Source organism: Teleopsis dalmanni, chromosome 2 (genome assembly GCF_002237135.1).
Source record: "Teleopsis dalmanni isolate 2A chromosome 2, ASM223713v2, whole genome shotgun sequence".
In the NCBI taxonomy this organism is placed as follows: domain Eukaryota; kingdom Metazoa; phylum Arthropoda; class Insecta; order Diptera; family Diopsidae; genus Teleopsis; species Teleopsis dalmanni.
In genome coordinates this window covers 169,431,809-169,437,162 of record NC_051847.1, presented here as the reverse complement: position 1 = coordinate 169,437,162, position 5,354 = coordinate 169,431,809, and positions in this window count along the sequence as shown.

The window sequence follows — 5,354 nt, the reverse complement described above, 5'->3', positions numbered from 1 at the left end:
ATTACTTATTATTACTTATATGTTATTATATATTTTATGTTCATAATAGTCGGACTTTTTAGTAGTGCATCTATTTCTCGAAATACTGCAATTATTATTTACTAAATTATTATTTTTGCTCACAATAGTCCGATCGACTTCCAATGATAACTGCTAAGTACAAAGTAAATATTTCAAGCCCTTGTTCTTCGTTTCTTGGTGCCTTATTAAATTGCATCTCAAGCTAAATAGGTTGCCGCTAATATTAACCAAAAATTCTAACATTGAAAACTACTGATTTTTTTCTTTAAAATTCCCCAATTTTGTAGGACCTTATTGAATTAAGTGTTTTACTAGACGGACTGCGACTGACATTTATAAAGTTCTTAGTATTAAATATCTCTTGTTCTTCTTTTTTTCCATAATACACCCATTTCTTAAAGGTAATTGAACTGTCTCTTTGTTTTTTAAGTCTCTTTGAAGATGGACTGCCATTTATATTTACTATGTTCTCAATTTTACCTACTACATACCTACAAATTTTTTGTTTTTTCTAAAAACGTCACAAGTTTGAGAAGTTGATTGTATAGTGGCTTTTATAAAACGATCCACTACTGGCATTTATCAAGTTTGTAATATTTCAAATTCTTTATTCTTCTTTTTATATCCATAACAACCCCTTTTTATTAGGACTTAATTCGGTTGTGTCTTTTATAAGATGGAAAATCATTGATGATCACTGATAAATAGCAAGGTCTGGAATATTACAAATCGATTGTGCTTCTTCTTCTTTGCAATATTTCTTGCTGGAAGCACTACTATCAATAATTACGAAGTATTTAATATTAAAAATTCCTTATTCTTTTTTTTTTTCTTGTTATTGTCCAGTTAAATAAAAAACTTTGATAAAGCAATAAATCTTTCGAAATTCTATTTTATAAAAAGTTCCAATTATTTTACAACAAGCTTCGCAGACACATTTGGTATCACTGATGATCACAGATAAATAGCAAATTCTAAAATATTACAAATCAATTATGATTCTTCTTTCTCCATTAGTATAATGTATACCACTACCAATATGTATAAAGTACTTAATATTAAAAATTCATTATTCTTCTTTTTATATCCATAGGATCTAATTCAGTTATATCTCTTATAAGATAGGATGTCACTGATAAAAGAAATGTTCTCAAATGCTACAAATCAATTATGCTTCTTCTTATTTGTTAAAAACAGCCCGATTTCTTTAGTTCTAATATTGCAGTGTCTCTTGATAGAAGCACCACTACCAATATTTATAAAGCACTTAATATTAAAAATTCATTATTCTTCTTTTTATATCCATAGGATCTAATTTAGTTGTATCTCTTATAAGATAGGATGTCACTGATAAAAGGAATGTTCTCAAATGCTACAAATCAATTATGCTTCTTCTTCTTATTTGTTAAAAACAGCCCGATTTCTTTAGTTCTAATATTGCAGTGTCTCTTGATAGAAGCACCACTACCAATATTTATAAAGCACTTAATATTAAAAATTCATTATTCTTCTTTTTATATCCATAGGATCTAATTCAGTTGTATCTCTTATAAGATAGGATGTCACTGATAAAAGGAATGTTCTCAAATGCCACAAATCAATTATGCTTCCTCTTCTTTGTTAAAAACAGCCCGATTTCTTTAGTTCTAATATTGCAGTGTCTCTTGATAGAGGTATTACTACCAATATTTATGAAGTACTTAATATTAGAAATTCATTATTCTTATTTTTATATCTCGTATCTCTTATAAGATAGGATGTCACTGATAAAAGGAATGTTCTTAAATGCTACAAATCAATTATCCTTCTTCTTATTTGTTAAAAATAGCCCGATTTCTTTAGTTCTAATATTGCAGTATCTCTTGATAGAAGCATTACTACCAATATTTATGAAGTACTTAATATTAAAATTTCATTGTTCTTCTTTTTATATTCATAGGATCTAATTCAGTTGTATCTCTTATAAGATAGGATGTCACTGGTAAAAGGAATGTTCTCAAATGCTACAAATCAATTATGCTTCCTCTTCTTTGTTAAAAACAGCCCGATTTCTTTAGTTCTAATATTGCAGTGTCTCTTGATAGAGGTATTACTACCAATATTTATGAAGTACTTAATATTAAAAATTCCTTATTCTTTTTTTGTTTGTTTTGTTATTGTCCAGTTAAATAAAAAACTTTGGTAAAGCAATCAATCTTTCGAAGTTCTTTTTTATAAAAAGTTCAAAACATTTTGCAACGAACTTCACAGACACATTTGATATCGAAATATTTAAATAAATTGTCCGTAACTCAGTGAACAATAAAGATACAAGAAAACTATTTTAATATCTCTCAAAAAATAAAAAGCATTAAAAAAAAACTACTGAATCCTGAAGAAATACTTTCACTTACTTTCAAAGGCGAACTCGTTTAATCAAATATCAAAGAGCAATAAAGTTTTTTGTCAAACTTACCTAAAAGTAGATAGAAAAAAGTCGATTTAATAATGTGCAATATGTAACATAAATTATTGAAAATATATAGATATATAGACATATATATTTTTATATAGAAAAGATTACTTATAAAAATTATATCGTTAATAAAGTGAAAAAAATATTGTTGATAAAGTTTTTTGCTCGCTGAAGTTTATCTAAAATTTATTGAACTTCGACAAAGTTTTGTCATTTCATGTTGTAGCGAAACGACGACGACAACGACAACGATTTTTTATCTCAGTTTAATAGATACAATATTCGAAAATTATTAAAATAATGACTTCCAAGAATAAAAACATAATAAAAATTGATGAATCAAGAAAAATAGAGAAAAAAAAAAACAAATTGTGCCGAAGGCCAACCCAAATATTGCCTGATATTGAGGAACATTAATATTCCAAAAAGGCGTCAGTCATAAAACATAATTTGAGTTGATTTTACGGTCGTTATAGTATATTTTTATTTTTTTTTTATTATTTTTTATTTTTTTATTATTGTTTTTTTTTTATTATTATTTTTGTTTTTTTTTTTATATATCAATTTATTAATAAAATTTAATATTTTTACGAAGTCAGCTGTGAAGCAAAACACTCAAATTGATTTACCACAAAATACTGGCACTCATAGGGGTATGACAAGGTTCTCTCCAACCCACTCCTCTCTCTACACAAAAAAGGTAACAGACGCAATTACTCAAATTAAAATTTGTGAGGCAAAAAATAAATAAATTTTATTTGTTAATGTGAAATGCATTTCGTTTCAATTTAATTTCTCTGCACTTGCAAATAATTTGAGCTGAAAGTCAGCTCAATAAAAGTGATATATATATCTGCTATATATATATATATATATATACATATATATATAAATCAATTTAAAGCAAATGACTTGCTGTTGCAGTGTTGCGTGCTGGCGCAATTCTATTCCAATCTAGCACCCAATCAAGACCCCGACCAGGACATCGACATCGACATCCTTCACCCTATGCATACCATTGCGAATTCCTGCGTACAACCACGCCCCTTACAAACTCATACTTGTAGATACATTTCACATTTATTAAACTTTTTGCTGTGTACTTGTGCTTGGTATCGAATCTCGAACGCTGACTGCTTAATGCTAAATGCTGAATGCTGAACCAGAAATGAAATAAATATATATAAAGTAAATATTACGGGAAAAACAAGCACAAATACGAAAATACGAGGAAAATGCTGAACCAACAATGTCGACATCCGACAATCGACAACCGACAACCGACATATCGATATAAGGATGTAAGGACATACTATACTCGCAAATATGAAAGACAAATATTTGCTAACTTACTCTAAGTATATTATTGCAGTCAATGGCTTTGTTGTGCGTGTTTGCTTATCACTACGCAGTGATATTTGCCGTGTTGTAAAGTTATATTGATACGATATGAAATATGAAATTTAATAGTGCTGTCAACAAATCTTAAGGAAACAAATGTTAATTATGAATGGCAGCAGCCAACTTAATTCAAGAACGTAAACCAAGAGGAAGGGAGTAACTCTAAGAATAGTTAATTCCATAGTACAAACAAATAAACAATAATTTACTCAATAAGCTATAAACTTTCTTCAAACATGTGACTGGTTAAGTTTTTGTCTTCCCTATTCCATATTCCTTCTTCCATCTTCCATCCTCCGTCTATCGTCTATCGTCAGTCGTCGTCTATCATCCATTATCTATCGTCTGTCGCCTGTCGTTTGTCGTCTGCTGCTGTTCGTCAATCTGCTTTTGCGCAACAAATATTATGTCAATATTTTTCTATTTTCGCATTCATTTCTATAGTCAACAATTTTTGCAAGGACTTTAGCCTGTAACCTTTATCAGTCAATCTTTATCGCAGACATCACACACCCGTCGTCACTTTTTGACACTTTTTTATTATTTAATTTTGGCTTATTTTTGGGAATTTCTTACACTTTCACACACTCAAATCAGTGTAAATCGACGAAAACCAAAAAAAAAAAAAACTTTATATATATTTTATCAATATTTTTGCAAAAATGAATTTTCTGTGCGTGACAAAATCAGCAAATGTAATAAAAATCATAGGAAAAACTTTCCCTAATCTCAGCTGGCTTCCTTGAGGCAAATAAACCGAACGCGTGTTAGCAATCAAGAAGGGAAAGCACGAAATTTTTACCTTCTCGAACGCATTGGAGAGTCGAGTCGAAACTTAGCACGGAACTTGGAACTTAAAAAATATAAAATAAGAAAAAAACTCGTAACTTCAAAAATTGTTGGAAATTAAATGAAATAACATAGAAAAAGTTTTCAAGTTAAATTATCAACTCGTGCAGAATCCAAAGAAAATGTGCACCATTCCGATTAAAATGAAATCTAGTAAATTCAACTAATAAAGCTAAAAGACGAGTTGAAATAGTAAAAGTAAAAGAAATTACTTAATTCTTCCTTTTTATTTCTTCTGACATTGTAAATATACAAGAAATTAAATTGCATTTCTTCTTTCAATTTACTTTGTCTTAGACACGATGCCGGGATGGAGGAATACTCGTAGAGTGATTTCTTCTACCAAATCAAGGAAGCTGTCCAATTCAGTTGAACTGCTAAAATCCTTAAATTTAACTCAATTTCCGTGTACTTAATAGATTGGAGCACCTTTTTCAGTGAGCTACCCAATTAGGAGCATCTTTTCCAACTAAGCACATTTTTACCTTTTTGATTAACAACAATAATCAATTCAAGGAAAAAAGGATATACGAGGGAGCCTAAGGTAATGCTGTAAAATAAAACCGTATTATTGAAAATACACTAAAAATTATATGTTAATAAATAATTTTAATAATAAATAAATAAT